Source organism: Mirounga angustirostris, unplaced genomic scaffold (genome assembly GCF_029215605.1).
Source record: "Mirounga angustirostris isolate CCGP_5_RB_7025 unplaced genomic scaffold, mMirAng1.0.hap1 SCAF_15, whole genome shotgun sequence".
Taxonomy (NCBI): Eukaryota; Metazoa; Chordata; class Mammalia; order Carnivora; family Phocidae; genus Mirounga; species Mirounga angustirostris.
In genome coordinates, this window is record NW_026991723.1 from 31965224 (window position 1) to 31983222 (window position 17999).

At 40.1% G+C, this 17999-nt stretch overlaps 1 pseudogene; it reads right to left on the reverse strand.

Annotated features, from left to right (window-relative positions):
• Positions 1-12787: 12787 nt before the first annotated feature.
• On the reverse strand, positions 12788-13132 carry LOC123840985 (large ribosomal subunit protein P1-like; annotated as a pseudogene).
• Positions 13133-17999: the final 4867 nt, after the last annotated feature.

Below are 17999 nucleotides of genomic sequence, written 5' to 3' on the forward strand. Positions count from 1 at the left end.
CCTTATATCAGACAAATTAGATTTTTTTTTAAAGATTTTATTTATTTACTTGAGAGAGAGAGAATGAGAGAGAGAGAACACATGAGAGGGGATAGGGTCAGAGGATGAAGCAGACTCCCCGCCGAGCAGGGAGCCTGATGCGGGATTCGATCCCAGGACTCCAGGATCATGACTTGAGCTGAAGGCAGTCGCTTAACCAACTGAGCCACCCAGGCGCCCTGGACAAATAAGATTTTAAACCAAAGACTGTAATAAGAGATGAGGAAGGACACTATATCCTACTTAAAGGGTCTATCCAACAAGAAGATCTAACAATTGTAAATATCTATGCCCCTAACATGGGAGCAGCCAATTATATAAGGGAATTAGTAACAAAAGCAAAGAAACATATTGACAACAATACAATAAGAGTGGGGGACTTTAACAACCCCTCACTGAAATGGACAGATCATCTAAGCAAAAGATCAACAAGGAAATAAAGACTTTAAATGACACACTGGACCAAATGGACTTCACAGACATATGCAGAACATTCCATCCCAAAGCAACAGAATACACATTCTTCTCCAGTGGCCATGGAACATTCCCCAGAATAGATCACATCCTAGGTCACATATCAGGTCTCAACTGGTACCAGAAGATTGGGATCATTCCTTGCATGTTTTCAAAATACAATGCTTTGAAACTAGAACTCAAACACAAGACGAAAGTCAGAAAGAACTCAAATACATGGACGCTAAAGAGCATCCTACTAAAGTATGAATGCGTCAACCAGGAAATTAAAGAAGAATTTAAAAAATTCATGGAAACCAATGAAAATGAAAACACAGCTGTTCAAAATCTTTGGGATGCAGCAAAGGCAGTCCTAAGAGGAAAGTAAATAGCAATACAAGCCTTTCTCAAGAAACAAGAAAGTTCTCAAGTACACAACCTAACCCTACACCTAAAGTAACTGGAGAAAGAACAGCAAATAAAGCCTAAACCTAGCAGCAGAAGAGAAATAATAAGATCAGAGCAGTAATCAATGAAATAGAAACCAAAAGTAGAACAGATCAACGAAACTAGGAGCTGGTTCTTTGAAAGAATTAACAAGATTGATAAACCCCTGGCCAGACTTATCAAAAAGAAAAGAGAAATGACCCAAATCAACATAATCAGGAATGAAAGAGGAGAGATCACAACCAACACCAAAGAAATACAAACAATGATAAGAACATATTATGAGCAACTCTATGCCAGCAAATTAGATAACCTGGAAGAAATGGATGCATTCCTAGAGATGTATCAACTACCAAAACTGAACCAGGAAGAAATAGAAAACCTGAACAGACCTATAACCACTAAGGAAATTGAAGAAGTCATCAAAAATCTCCCAACAAAAAAAAAAACCAGCACCAGATGGCTTCCCAGGGGAATTCTATCAAACATTTCAAGAAGAATTAATACCTATTCTTCTGAAACTGTTCCAAAAAATAGAAATGGAAGGAAAACTTCCAAACTCGTTTTATGAGGCCACCATTACCTTGATCCCAAAACCAGACAAAGACCCCATCAAAAAGGAGAACTACAGACCAATATCCTTGATGAACATGGATGCAAAAATTCTCCCCAAAGTACTAGCCAATAGGATCCAACAGTACACTAAAAGGATTATTCATCATGACCCAGTGGGATTTATCCCTGGGCTGCAAGGTTGGTTCAACATCTGCAAATCAATCAACGTGATACAATACATTAACAAAAGAAAGAACAAGAATCATATGATCCTCTCAATGGATGCAGAAAACACATTTAACAAAGTACAGCATTATTTTTGGTCAAAACTCTTCAGAGAATAGGGATAGAGGGTCCATACCTCAATATCATAAAAGCCATCTGTGAAAAACCCACAGCAAATATCATTCTCAATAGGGAAAAACTGAGAGCTTTCCCCCTAAGGTCAGGAACACGGCAGGGATGTCCACTCTCACCACTGCTATTCAGCATAGTAATAGCAGTTCTAGCCACAGCAATCAGACAACAAAAAGAAATAAAAGGCATTCGAATCAGCAAAGAAGTCAAACTCTCACTCTTTGCAGAAGATATGATACTTTATGTGGAAAACCCAAAAGATGCCACCTCAAAATGGCTAGAACTCATACAGGAATTCAGTAAAGTGGCAGGATATAAAATCAATGCACAGAAATCAGTGGCATTCCTATACACCAACAACAAGACAGAAGAAAGAGAAATTAAGGAGTTGATCCCATTTACAATTGCACCCAAAACCATAAGATACCTAGGAATAAATCTAACCAAGGAGGCAAAGAATCTACTCAGAAAACTATAAAATACTCATGTAAGAAATTGAGGAAGACACAAAGAAATGGAAAAATGTTCCATGCTCATGGATTGGAAGAACAAATATTGTGAAGATGTCAATGCTACCTAGAGCAATCTACACATTCAATGCAATCCCCATCAAAATACCATCAACTTTTTTCAAAGAAATGGAACAAATAATCCTAAAATTGGTATGGAACCAGAAAAGACCTTGAAGAGCCAGAGGAATGTTGAAAAAGAAAAGCAAAGCTGGCAGCATCACAATTCCGGACTTCCAGCTATATTACAAAGCTGTCATCATCAAGACAGCATGGTACTGGCATAAAAACAGACACATAGATCAATGGAACAGAATAGAGAGCCCAGAAATGGACCCTCAACTCTATGGTCAACTAATCTTTGACAAAGCAGGAAAGAATGTCCAATGGAAAAAAGACAGTCTCTTCAACAAATGGTGTTGGGAAAATTGGACAGCCACAAGTGTAAGAATGAAACTGGACCATTTCCTTACACCACACACAAAAATAGACTCAAAATGGTTGAAAAACATAAATGTGAGACAGGAGTCCATCAACATCCTAAAGGAGAACACAGGCAGCCACCTCTTTGACCTCAGCTGCAGCAACTTCTTCCTAGAAACATTGCCAAAGACAAGGAAAGCAAGGGCAAAAAATGAACTATTGGGACCTCATCAAGATAAAAAGCTTTTGCACAGCAAAAGAAACAGTCAACAAAACAAAAGACAACCAACAGAATGGGAGAAGATATTTGCAAGTGACATATCAGATAAAGGGCTAGTATCCAAAATCTATAAAGAACTCATCAAACTCAACACCCAAAGAACAAAGAACCCAATCAAGAAATGGGCAGAAGCCATGAACAGACATTTTTCCAAAGAAGACCTCCAAATGGCCTACAGACACATGAAAATGTGTTCAACATCACTTGGCATCAGGGAAATCCAAATCAAAACCTCAATCAGATACCATCTCACACCAGTCAGAATGGCTAAAATTAACAAGTCAGGGAAGGAGAGATGTTGACGGGGATGTGGAGAAAGGGGAGCCCTCCTACACTGTTGGTGGGAATGCAAGCTGGTGCAGCCACTCTGGAAAACAGTATGGAGGTTCCTCAAAAAGTTGAAAATAGAGCTACCATATGATCCAGCAATGGCACCACTGTGTATTTACCCCAAAGATACAAATGTAGGGATCCAAAGGGGTACGTGCACCCCAATGTTTATAGCAGCAATGTCCACAATAGCCAAACTGTGGAAAGAGCCAAGATGTCCATCGACAGATGAATGGATAAAGAAGAAGTGGTATATATATACAATGGAATATTATGCAGCCATCAAAAGGAATGAGATCTCGCCATTTGCACCGACGTGGATGGAACTGGAGGGTATTATGCTGAGCGAAATAAGTCAAACAGAGAAAGACATGTATCATATGACCTCACTGATATGAGGAATTCTTAATCTCAGGAAACAAACTGAGGGTTGCTGGAGTGGTAGGGGTAGGAGGGTAGGGGTGGCTGGGTGATAGACATTCGGGAGTGTATGTGCTATGCTGAGTGCTGTGAAGTGTGCAAGACTGCTGAATCACAGACCTGTACCTCTGAAACAAATAATACAATATACGTTAAAGAAAAAAGAAGAAGAAGATAGCAGGAGGGGAAGAATGAAGGGGGGGGAATCAGAGGGCGAGACGAACCATGAGAGACTGTGGATCCTGAAAAACAAACAGGGTTCTAGAGGGGAGGGGGGCGGAAGGATGTGTTAGCCTGGTGATGGGTATTAAAGAGAGCACGTTCTGCATGGAGCACTGGGTGTTATACACAAACATGAATCACGGAACACTATATCAAAAATTAATGATGTAATGTATGGTGATTAACATAACAATAAAAAATTTAAAATACATATAAATGTTTGTATCTATGACCTATCTAATCTGGCTATGAAATCTAGCTATCTATATATTTTCAAAAGTAACCATATGTCTGAAACAGTGGTGATGAGCAGCCAATTGATCTGTGCTTACTTATTGTTTCAGTGCTTCCTAAAAGAACCACAGTCCATTTACAATTTGGAAGGCAAAGGCTGATTTGTTTTGCTGTATATAGTTCATTTCATAATTATCAGAATTATTCAAAAAAATTTTATAGTGGTGTAATAACTGTAGCAGTTCTGAAATATTATGGAAAGAAAAAACTTTTGCAAAATATGTATTTTTAAAGTTCATGGTTTGTAGGCACAGATGTTAAGAGCATTTTTCCATTAAAATCAATAACAATGAGGGACGCCTGGGTGGCTCAAACAGTTAAGCGTCTGCCTTCGGCTCGTGTAATGATCCCAGGTCCTGGGATCGAGCCCCACATTGAGCTCCTTGCTCAGCCGGGAATCTGCTTCTCCCTCTGCCTGTCGATCCCCCTGCTTGTGTGCATTCTCTCTCTCTATGTTAAATAAATAAATTTTAAAAATCTTTGAAGTAAATAAATAAAATCAGTAACAATGAAAAATGGTTGTTTGTTTTGTGATAAATTAGTAACAATCTATTTAATCTTCAGTGAAGCAACTCATTTGGACAAACAATTCTTTTACAGTTGTTATATGAAAAAAAACCTGATTACTACATTGGAGTGTTGGAGTAGGTAGAGTATGAAGAAACTTTTTTTAAACTAATTTAGGGTGCTGTTTAATATTGACAGTCCAGTCTCTACATAAATAACCAGCTTGTAAATCAGCCAATAGAATGGTAGAGAGAAGGAATTGTAAAGAATTTAGAAATATAATGAATAGGCTTAAGTACCTCCTTCTCTTGAAGGGGCAATGCTCTAGGTGTTTTGGTGGCAATTTGATATTATACATAATCATTCTGAATTATAGAATTTTGTTTATTGTTCCTTTGAAGAAATAAAATCTTGACACATCCTAAAAAGAAAGAAAAAAGAAAAAAAGTGTCCTACAAATCTTAAAGGAGCATTCATAATCCTAAGCACAGTCCTGTAAACCTTCTTGTCATGCATTTATTTGAACGCTGTTCTAAGGACTTTACATTTATTATCTTCTTTAATCCTCACTAAAGCCCCTTAAGGAAGAAATTTCGTAAGTGAAAAAATTAAGGCAGGAAGATTAAAAAACTTGCCCAAGTCTCTGCAGCTTGTAAATGGCAGAGTGGACATTTGAATCCAGGTGCGTCTGACTCAGATCCAGGCTCTTGACTATCTGCTGCCTCCCAAAGGCAGAAGTCCTGCGGCCACTATTGAACATTAGTCACTGTTACCAAGGATTGTCCAGGAACATTTTTATAGTGCAAGCGTCAGGGGCACCTGGGTGGCTCAGTCAGTTAAGCGTCTGCCTTCAGCTCAGGTCATGATCTCGGGGTCCTGAGATAGAGCCCTGCATCAGACCCCCTGCTCAGCAGGGAGTCTGCTTCTCCCTCTCCCTCTGTCCCTCCTCCCACTCGTGTGTGTGTGTACTCTCTCTCTCTCAAATAAATAAATAAAATCTTTAAAAAAAATAGTGCAAGCATCATATATAAAACATTCCCAAAGGTGTTCTCTGTATGAAGGAGGGCACTTACCAGAGGAAGTGTCTTTGAATATTAATTGCCAATAACAAATCCTTAAAACTAATCTATACTTTTTGTGCAATAGATCTTTAAGCAAGTATTTTTTAGAAGTAGAATAAGGATAATGCAGTCTGGGGGTGCGTGGGTGGCTCAGTCGGTTAAGCGTCTGCCTTTCGCTCAGGTCATGATCCCAGGGTCCTGGGATCAAGCCCTGCATTGGGCTCCCTGCTCAGTGGGAAGCCTGCTTCTCCCACTCCCCCTGCTTGTGTTCCCCCTCTCACTGTGTCTCTCTCTGTCAAATAAATAAATCTTAAAAAAAAAAATAGAATAAGAATGATGCAATCTGGGGGCGCCTGGGTGGCTCGGTCATTAAGCATCTGCCTTCGGCTCAGGTCATGATCCCAGCGTCCTGGGATAGAGCCCCGCACTGGGCTCCCTGCTCAGCGGGAAGCCTGGTTCTCCCTCTCCCACTCCCCCTGCTTGTGTTCCCTCTCTCACTGTGTCTCTCTCTGTCAAATAAATAAATAAAATCTTAAAAAAAAAAGAAGAATGCAATCTGCCTAAAAATAGCATGATGTGTGACAGGGATATAGGTGCCTTGCGTGGGGGAGCTGGCAGAGGGTGACAGTTATGCACACGTACACACACGTGCATACACACATGCACACACCTTAGGAAAGTGGCCCTGCTACCATCTGAGAGAGAGAGAGGCATAGTGTGTGCTAGTCCCATTTCCAACATTGTACAGAGGCTTGTTAATATTGAAAGGCTCAAGCCTGGTGACTTGAACTAGCTTATTACATAATCTTTTCTTGAGGCTGTGGTTAAATTGTGGTGGAAGTTTGGATCACCCCCAACTCATTTCCTCCAGGATAGCCCTATAAAGCTCTAGAGGTGTCAGTTCTTCCTCCTAGCAGATAAGCAATACCTATCAGTTCTTGTGGATGGACCTTCTTTGCTCCCCCTCTGGACATGGCTTTTGGGCTTCAGGAACAGAACTATCACCCTCCACATCTTTTAAAATGCAGTATGTTAGTAATGAAATCAGTTTGCTCCCAGCACCACCGCTCCCCCCCCCCCAATTCCCAACAAAAGCTTTGGATATTCAATGAATCATTATGACTGCTTAATTTCAGGGAGTTCTGCTGGATTGCCTCTACATTTCTCCGGATGGGTAAATAGGGATGGGCCTAGCTGCCTACAGTAGCTGCTAACACCAGTCTGTAAAAGCAGGGTCTGTATCTGCATCCCAACCTCCACTGACTGGGTGGACCCAACAGGTACCTGTCCTTGGGGCTCTGAATTTTCCTTCTATAGTGTCATATTCTCCAAGCCTGGGGACTAAAGAAAAGCGGAGCCAGTGCCTTGTTGCCAGGGCAACCGAGCAGGTGCTCTGAATCTGGTGGTTCATAACAAAATGTTTATGGGAAGCAAAGGTTGTTCTAGCTAGGGCAGAAGTTAGATTGCAAGTGGTCACACCTGGAACAGTGTTTGCCATGTGCCATCAGGAGGTCAGACAGGCCGGCTAAGTCAGACTCCATTACGGAAAGCTTACATTGGAAAGCTTGTAAGGCAAAGAGCTAATACTTAACCCAAAGGCCGAAGGCTGGGATTGCAGAACCAGGATTTGAGATTCAGGCAAATTGGGGTTCAGTTTACAGGAAGGTAGAAAGAAAAGAAAGGTCCAAGGGCACTGCTGTAAAGAACCTAAGGGTGTTAGTAAGTAAAACCAAGACAACATGAAACATAAACATTTGTCAGCTTCATAGCAAAGTGTAACTTTCTGTCTCCTACCCAGCTCTTAGGTGAGTTAAAATAGGCCTTGTTTCTAGTTCCAGGCCCTGGGGTGTACATGGTGAATTATATTATGAAAAAGCTCCTTTCTCCATGCTATGATATTACCTTGGCTCCATCTGAATATTTTGGTCTACTTTGACCTCTGTGTCACCACAGACTAGCTGAAATCTCAAGTCCTTTCTTTCACAAAGTCTCCTGTCCCAAAGTTTTGCAGAGAAGCCTCAGACAAGGTCCTAGTCAGCTCTTACTTAAGGCTCTGCAGACCTAATGCAGTCTGACTGGCAAACAAGCATACCAATAAAACAAAAATCTAAATGCCTTGTCATGATCTTCAAGGCTTATCTGATCAATCTCATCCTATTACCACAGCCTCTCATGTTTACTTCCTTCCAGCTTCACCAGTCTTTTTGTTCCTTCATCATGTCAACTTTCCATATCACCATAGACCCAGGCCCTGCCTCAAACCCTGTACTTTATAGGGGCCCATCTAGCCTTCCTTCATCCATGCTCCTCCCTATAGAATGAGGTCCACAAGTCAAGAGACTTGCCTACCAAGACCCAGTACCTCCCACTCTTCTAAGTCACACATGGAATTGCTGGAACCACAGAAAGCTTTGTCCAAAGAGCATCAAGCCTGCTCCTACAGTCTGCAAGGACCTCTTCCCAGGTCTACCTCCTGAGGTAGTCACTCCCACTGGAATGTACATCTGTAGAGCCTGTGGTACACAGCATATCATGGAGTACAATGACATTGAAAATAATTATTAAACAACATGTTTGGTTATGTCTGCCCAGAAAAAAAAAAAAGGATTAAATTAAAAGCAGTGTCTTTGAAACTGTGCCCTGAAGGTCAACTCATTAAGGCTTTGTTAAACCAGAAAGGCAGGGAACCTCAGAGCTCAAGTTCCCCTCAAGACACATTTATTCTTGTCTCTTTTGATGAAAGTTCAGGAACTTGCTCCTAGTTTTCCAATAAACTCAGTGCCTATGTTTGAGGATTAAATCCAGCACTTCATAAGTCCACTGCAAACTAATGCTACAACACAACTTTTACTACTGATGGTCAAAACTGTCTCCTTAAAATATTTTCCAAATCAGAATGTCAATCATACTTGGATTCTGGTGCAGAGATTAGAATATTCAGTACTTGCAATCTTAAAAGAGTTGCTCATAGACACTGGCTTGCTGACACAAACTAAATGATAAATGTAAATAAAAATGATCAGATGCTATACAGCTTTTCAGAAGGTCTATAGCTCCAAGAGATATTAATTTTATTAATGAATAGTAAGTTAATTTTTTTTAAAGATTTATTTATTTATTTGAGAGAGAGAATGAGATAGAGAGAGCATGAGAGGGAGGAGGGTCAGAGGGAGAAGCAGACTCCTTGCTGAGCAGGGAGCCCGATGCGGGACTCGATCCCAGGACTCCAGGATCATGACCTGAGCCAAAGGCAGTCGCTTAAGCAACTGAGCCACCCAGGCGCCCCTGAATAGTAAGTTAATTTATAGTCTAAGCTGGCCAGTTATTACAGAGGTAAATAGAACTTATATTTCTACTATGCAAATATTTTTTAAAGATTTATTTATTTATTTTAGAGAATGAGAGTAGGGGGTGGGGGGCCGAGGTAGAGGGAGAGAGAGAATCTCAAGCTGTCTTCCTGCTGAGTTCAGAGCCCAATGCAGGGCTTGATCTCAGGACTCTGAGACCATGACCTGAGCCAAAATCAAAAGTCAGTCGCTTAACCAACTGAGCCACCCAGGCACCACTTTATTGTATAAATATTTTTAAACGCAATCTGTAGTTAATTTTTAAACAATCTGACATTTACTACATCTTCTCCATTGATTTCATAGAAATAATGGAGAGCAGCAGTCTTTCAAAATTAACATGTGCTTATCTACACATTTATGTTTCCTTTTCTAAGTTCAACTAGTTGGTGTTGGGTAAGGAGAGTATGGAGGGCCGTTTTCTTAGCTCAGATTCTTAAAAGCAACATGAAGCAAATCTCTGTGCTAATTCTTCCTTGGAGATTCACAGCCAGAGAGGCAAAAACAAAGGGAAAAGGTAAATGAAGCAAGGAAGGACAAAAAGGTAATACAATCTTTTGTGTATTTACTGAGCTGGTCATACTTATAAAAGAGACTTAAAAAGTTCTTTGATAATGTGGGATATCTCCAGAAAGGCATTCTGGAATTACCGCATCTTGGAATCTTTGAAGGGCAGGCAATTTATCTTTCAGTTTTTTTCACCTCCCCTTTCCCATAAGTAAAAGTTTGCCCCCTAAGGCATTAACTCCATGCTGTTCCTACTCTATAAAGGCAAACAGATTTTGATACTCCTTACAGATGAGGATTGGAAGCAAGCATTCACTACACCAATATCCACATGGCAAATGTCAGAAGATAAATGAATGTGCTTCTGTAAATATAACCATATCCTGCCCACAAGCCATAACTGAGACTGTCACTACTGGATGTATGGTGGTCCACCATCATCTCTCAACATCCCTCGGTTTTGAGAGAATAGAGAGGTGAACTGAAAGGAAATGCAATGGGGACCACAACCCCCACATCTTTCAAGTCTTATAGTGGTGCAAATCATTGCAATCCCTTCTGGGATAAGGCATTATTTATAATTTACCTTTTTACTGAGGGAGTAGTCAGTTTCTGGCACTGTCACTTGGCCTTTCTGAAAATAATGACCCTTAATTTACATAGTACAGGAAACCCATGTAAAAGTTCTGATACCTATTTCAGCTGATAGCTATTCCATTTGTATATTCAAGGAAAAACTAGAATATATGTAGGGAATACCTACAGGACAGGTCTGCTGACTCATTGATACCACTGTGAATTGGACTTGCACTGAAGCTCCATTTATCATCTGGCTACCATAACTCCCATTCTAACTGGAAGACAGGACAGTATTTTGGGCCTCTTAATATTAATGCCAGTGCCAGCTCAGACTTCCTACCTAACAGATTTGGAAAGCCTGGTTATTGCCTTTTCCCCTGGCACACTTGTAAATGACCAAAGGTCCCCTTAGGGAAGGATCAGAAGAATATTGTCCTATATACTCTACTGGCATTGCTAGGTTCTTCCTCAAGGAAACCTGGTCTCGTCTTCAGTCAATGGACTCTGGGTGTATTTAGTTCTAGAAACTGGGTGAGTTTTCACTTTAGCACTGATGTCAGCTTTCTAGCTCTTCATTTTCTATTATCCAAATCAAGCAATGCCTAATAAGTTCTCCGTGTATCTTTTTTTTTTTTAAGATTTTATTTATTTGACAGAGAGAGACACAGTGAGAGAGGGAACACAAGCAGGTGGAGTGGGAGAGGGAGAAGCAGGCTTCCCGATGAGCAGGGAGCCCAATGAGGGGCTTGATCCCAGGATCCTGGGACCATGACCTGAGCCGAAGGCAGATGCTTAACAACTGAGCCACCCAGGAGCCCCAGTTGTCCATGTATCTTGCCCCTAAAATCACTAGATCCATGTAAGTCATGACACTCTAACTGCTATTCTGATTTTGATGCCCATTGCAATAATTATGTCCATCTTGCCTCTGAGAATTAAGTCCTGCCACTGGTCTCTTTCATTCTGGAATCCCATTGTCCTCATTTATATTAGATGGCCTAATTTCCATGCCACATCTCAGTCATTACCTGCAGAGAACAGACATCACTAAGCTTCCTAAAGAAACTGGCATACCCAGTCCTAGTATATTTCCTATTGCCTTAGAGATAGGAGTGAGCTCTGAGTCCTTCCAGGGAACTTATAATCAGAATCAGTGATAGGTCCTCAGGTTGTACATAGTAAATCCATTCTAACATTCCTGCTTCTCTGATCCATATGTCTTCATTGGTCAAGACCACTGGCAACTTGACCTCACATACTCTAGGCCATTGTCATGACCAAGTTTCAAGGATCCAAACTGACAGTGTGTTTAGAGCAACTCTAGGTCCTGGAACATTGAATCCTGAGTCATACAAGATACCCCATACCTGTGAATTCTCCCCTATCCAGACTTAGATTCCCCTGATCTGATATCCTCAAAATACACTTCTATACATATTCCCTTGTTTCCTGCTGATACATAAGGGCCAGATTCTGTCATATGTTTATTAGGTAGTCTATTTCTTCCCTAAGTAGGGACTGTATATTTCCTCTCAGGCTGTACTGAAATATGATCCTGGTTATTGGCCCAGTGGTGATAAGTTGTGGCAGAGGCAGCTTTTAAAGAGAACAAGTATCATCTTATTAGCACCTGCTTCGGGTGAGGCCATTGTAGAGACTCTAGGAAAGGGGAGGGTGTTTTCCTTTGGCAAAGGAAACCAGTGGATTCCACTGGCCCAGGAATTATTCCAGGGAATTTTTTAGTTCAGTGTTCTTAGATTTATCCATTCAAATATCCTCATCACAGGTCTTTTGTGCCCTCTTCCCCATCTGAGTCCTGGTTTTAAATAGTATATATATATATAGAAGTTACAAATTTAATTTCCTTTACATCTCTAGAGTCCTTATAATTAGAATCTGGATCTGATTTTCAAACCAGTCTACCCTGACACTGGACTACCATTGACACCTCTGGTTTTCAGAGGAACCCTTAAGTATGCCATTAGCTGCCCTGAGTATATCATTTTCTTTTCTTTCTTTCTTTTTTTTTAGAGAGAGGGAGAGTGGGGGAGGGGCAGAGAGAGAGGGGGAGAGAGAGAGAGAATCTTAAGCAGACTCCACGCCCAGCACAGAGCCCAACTTGGGGCTCAAACCCATGACCTGAGCCAAAAGCAAGAGCTGGTGCTCAACTGACTGAGGCACCCAGGTGCCCCCTTTTTTTTAAGAGTTCAGTTATTTATGTTTTTAAAGATTTTATTTATTTATTTGAGAAAGAGAAAGAGATCGCACAAGTTGGGGGGAGGGGCCGAGGGAGAAGCAGACTCTCTGCTGAGCAGGCACACCCCCACACACACACCGGCACAGGGCTTGATCCCAGGACCCTGGGATCATGACCCGAGCCGAAGGCAGATGCTTAACCACTTAAGCCCCCAAGTGCCCAAGAGTTTAGCTATTTACTGAACAGTTTACAGAAGAGGTTTAGTCAAAAAGACCAAAGTCCATGTCATCATCAGACTCCTCCGATTCTTCTTTTTTGGCTTCTACTTTCTTCTCCTCAGCTGGGGCAGCAGTGGTGGAGGGAGCAGGACCTCCTGCTAGGGCAGCACCAGCTGCTGGGTCAGGTCCACCAGCCCCTAGGTTGCAGATGAGGCTTCTGATGTTGACATTGACCAGGGCTTTTGCAAACAAGCCCGGCAAGAAAGGTTCAACATTTACACCCTCTGCTTTAATGAGGGCATTGATCTTAACCTCCATGATTGTCACCTCATCATCATGCACAATGAGGGCTAAGAAGATGCAGGCGAGCTCCTAGACAAAAGCCATGGTGCAGGCAAATGCTGAGTGTTCACTGCCAGGCTCAGTGCTAGTTGCCGGATAAAGTAAGGGCCTGACCCCAATGCCGACTTAGCTTTCTCAGAAGGACTGAGCTCCTTATTGGCAGCTGAGGAAAGTATCATTTTCTTTATATAAGATTTCTACTGCCATCAAAGGCAGTCACACCATGTGAGAAGTCTTATAATTAGTATTTTCCACATAATGATCTCGGAATGCCTTGCCTTCTACCTTGCATCTCCTCCCAAGTAACCACAGGCAAAACTTCATTGTGATTTCACTGCCAGGGGTCATTATCCTCCCACTTACCACCACAGTGGGGTCTCTATTGCCTTTAGTCAAGAAGGTAAACCAACTCCAAAATTCCATCCTGAGAGTTTTCTTTTTAGGGCTATGCTGGAATCCATTTTCTTAGCCTCAATTTAAACAACAACAAACAACAAAAAAACAAAACAAAACAGAGCCCAATTCAAAGCTTTTGTGCTAATGTGTTATTGGGGAGTATAATGTCAGGAAGGCAAGAGTGAAAAAAAAAGAGAATTCATTCAGGTAAGGAGAGAAGGTAAACACAATAGTGCATTACTAAACTGGCTGTAGCAATGGACTGCTCAGTGTCACGGGACCCCTCTAGAAAAGGCCATATGGAGCCATTCTGTCTCGAAATCTTCTGTTAGAAAGGGTGGGCAATTTATCTGCTGATTCCTTCCTGTATCCCATCTCTCTTTAGTCATGTTTGCCTATACAATATTAATGCCCCTGTACTTCCTCATTCCCTCTGGACATCTACTGGTTCCAGTTGGATCAGACAAGGCCCTAGAGATACTGCGATAAGCAGTCAAGAACCATGAAACCTGTGAGGTTGGATGGATCATTGGAGTCCTGGACTTTCAGCCTGATGTTCACGTATATTTACCCCCCTACTTTTCTGAGAAAGCTGAGGCCTTTAATACTTCCTGCCTGACTCACAGATGAAAGCCTCAGGCACCTTAAAATAAGACTCCTGCTTCAGCTTCCTAGAGCCACAGATAGTCTCTCCAAATTTCAACTCTTCCTTGACCTCTGGACATTCTCTTCCTGATATCCATTGACTCCATCAGGCCAGCCGTAGCTCTCCAGGCTCTCAGTGTCCTAGGGTAGGCCCTACATTGGCAAGGCAAGAATCAGAAACATTCATTCCAGTATGAAAATATCTTCCTTTGCAGCTGAATACCACGCCTGAAAAATAGCAAAAAAAACAAAAAAACAAAAAAACAACTGATAAAAATCCCCTCATGGCCCCCTTCTCTGCAAGACACTAGGTAGCTACACTATAATTTAGTCAAGATGAATGAAGCCCCCAAACCTTTAAAAGTGTTAATAAATTAACTGTGGTTTTCTATTGTCAAAAAAAAATTGAGTATTTTGTTGTTGCTATTGTTTTAGGAGATAATGGGCATTACCTCCTTATTATAAATTCAGGTTTTATAATGATACTGGAATTTCAAAATTAATAAATAAAAATTTTTTAAATAAAAAAATAAATTCACGTTTTAGTATCATTGGCTTACTAGAGGTGTGGTTTTTAGAGAACAAATTCCTTCATCACCTGGTTGTAGGTTTATTTAAATTCCATTTAATGGCAAAATGACTTGGGTAAAAACTAAGATGAGGTTGCCCCTATGAAACTGTTTAATATAGAGGCAAGAATCTGAGTTACCACATCTGTCATAATGGCTAAAATAAAAAAGACAAGAAATAGCAAGTGTTGGCGAGGATATGGAGGAAAAAAGCTCACGCGCTATTAGTGGGAGTATAAATTGGCACAGCCACTGTGAAAAATAGTATGGGGTTCCTCAAAAAGTTAAAAATAGAAATACTATATGATCCAATAATTCCATTACTGGGTTTTTACCTAAAGAAAACAAAAACTAATTTGAAAAGATATATGTACCCCTGTGTTTACTGCAGCATTGTTTACAATAGATAAGATATGGAAGCAACCTAAGTGTCCACTGATAGATGAATGTATAAAGAAGATATATCTGCATACAAAACAAAATATTACACAGTCCTGAAAAAGGATGAGATCATGCTATTTGTGACAATATGGATGGATCTAGAGGGTATTATGCTAAGTGAAATAAGTCAGACTGAGAAATACAAATGCCATATGAATTCATTCACGTATGGAATCTAAAAAACAAAACAAATGAATAAACAAACAAAAAGCAGAATCAGACCTATCAATACAGAGAACAAACTGATGGTTGCCAGAGAAAGGGAGGGTAGGGGTGATGAGCAAATTGGGTGAAGGGGTGGGAGATACAGGCTTTCAGTTATAGAATGAATAAATCACAGCATAGGGAATATAGTTGATGATACTGTAATAGCATTGTATGGTGACAGCTACTAATGATGAGCACAGCATAATATATAGAGAACTTCAATCACTATGTTGTACACCTGAAACTAATATAATATTGTATGTCAACTATTCTCAAATTTAAAAATAAAAAAAAGAAGCTGAGTCACCTCTGAATCCTAATCCAACTCTGAAAAATCCTATCTGTTGTGCTGTAGAGGATCTACCCCCTACTGCTAAGATGCATTTAGATTTTTCAGATATCTAGTTTTGATTTTTCAAAAATAAATCTGAATATTTAGATTGTCAAAATCTCTGTCATAGAAAAGCTGGATGGACCAAGAGAATTCTTTTCCTAAAAGTTATCTCTCTAGAATAAATAGGTTGGATCAAGGAGGTGAAATGACCTAAATGGGTAATATTGTTACCTTAACCAAATTTTGTTAGAAGACTGTCTGTGGGTTAATGAGAATCATAGAATCTCTTCCTTGAATTAAATATTTTGACCTGATCACCTTGGTTGATATTTTGCAGATTCTTGGGACTTGTCCCAAATCAGAATCTATTAGAATGGTGTATCAAGAATCTGCATTTTTAACAAGCTGTCCAAGTGATTCTTACTTTTTTTCCTTAGATTTTTATTTATTTATTTATTTGACAGAGAGAGAGCACAAGCAGGGGGAGCAGGAGAGGGAGGAGCAGGCTCCCCACTGAGCACGGAGCTCTATGTGGGGTTTGATACCTGGACCCTGGGATCATGACCTGAACCGAAGGCAGACACTTAACCAACTGAGCCAACCAGGCACCCCTGTCCAAATGATTCTTATGGCCACTAAAGTTTGAGAACCAGAGTGGAAGGAGACAAACACTCTCATATACTGCAGAAAGAGAGCAAGTCAATGGTACTTTACTGAAAGGCATTTAGTAGAAACTCTCACAATCAACCCTGAATTAACTAAATTATTAAACTGACACTCTACTGATTCTATAAAACACACTGCTGGCCAGGACCCATTGAGTCCTTTATACCAGTAGACTACTCTTTGATCTGCTCTTGAATTTTGAGTATTCTGCTTATCAAGAGTCAGTGGTTTGGTTTTTTAAAAAATACTTTTAAGAATTCCTCATAGGAAACAAACTGAGTGTTGTTGGAGTGGGGGGTGGGGTGGGAGGGATGGGGTGACTGGGTGATAGACACTGGGGAGGGTATGTGCTCTGGTAAGCGCTGTGAATTGTGCAAGACTGTTGAATCTCAGATCTGTACCTCTGAAACAAATAATGCAATATATGTTAAGAAAAAAAAAAGAAGAAGAAGAAGGTAGCGGGAGGGGAAGAATGAAGCGGGGGAAATCGGAGGGGTAGACGAACCATGAGAGACGATGGACTCTGAAAAACAAACGGGGTTCTAGAGGGGAGGGGGCTGGGAGGATGGGTTAGCCTGGTGGTGGGTATTGAGGAGGGCACATTCTGCATGGAGCACTGGGTGTTATGCACAAACAATGAATCATGGAACACTTCATCTAAAACTAATGATGTAATGTATGGGGATTAACATAAGAATAAAAAAATAAATATAAAAAAATACTTTTATGTCAAATGTACTTGTTTCATAATTATGTTATTTAATCGGTTTTACATAAAAGAAAAGAAAAAGAGATGTTTCAGGGAAAACCAATTTGAATGCTTTGGATAGAGTCTAAAGGCACATCACACACATACAAATGTCAAATTAGGAGCAAAAGATTGGAGAAGGAGTATACATTTTTTCAGTTCTTGCTCCACCTTAAAAAAAGGGAAACTAAAAAGCCTAAACAATTCATTGCAGATGTCATTTATCCAAGAGAGTGTACATGGAACTTTAATCATGGGTCTCATTGTCAACAACAACAACAATTCCTTAGTCCTAAAAAGAAATTTTAAAATTTCATCTAAATTAGTGAATGAATATGCATTTATATTTTTAAGTAAAAATAAAATGCTTAAATTACATGTATATGTTTATATATATTTTATATGTATATATGTGTGTATGTCCATGTGTGTGTATATATACATATATAATATTTTTATGATTCCCCTCTTTAGCCACCTATTTTGATTAATAGGGCATTTACCAGTTTTTATATCTTTGGTTAAGAGGGCTTCTATCTGTCAAAATATGCATGCTGTTTAATCCAGTAAATATATATCTAGGAACTTATTCTAAAGAAATATCATTTATCACTTATCATAAAGATAGATGGTATAGGTATATACATATGTAGATATAGCTATAGATATGTATGTATGTGTGTGTGTGTGTGTGTTCATGTAGGCATTGATTATACTAGCAAAACTTAAGAGACTTCCCAAATATCCATCAATGGGAGTTTGTTAAACATGTTATCCATTCAATGGAATATTACGCAAAACCATCAAAAATACCAAAATCTACATATAGTAACAAGGAAACGTTGTTCAGGTTATTCTGTTAAGTGTTAAGTAAACGTTACATACACATGGAAAAATATCTAGGGT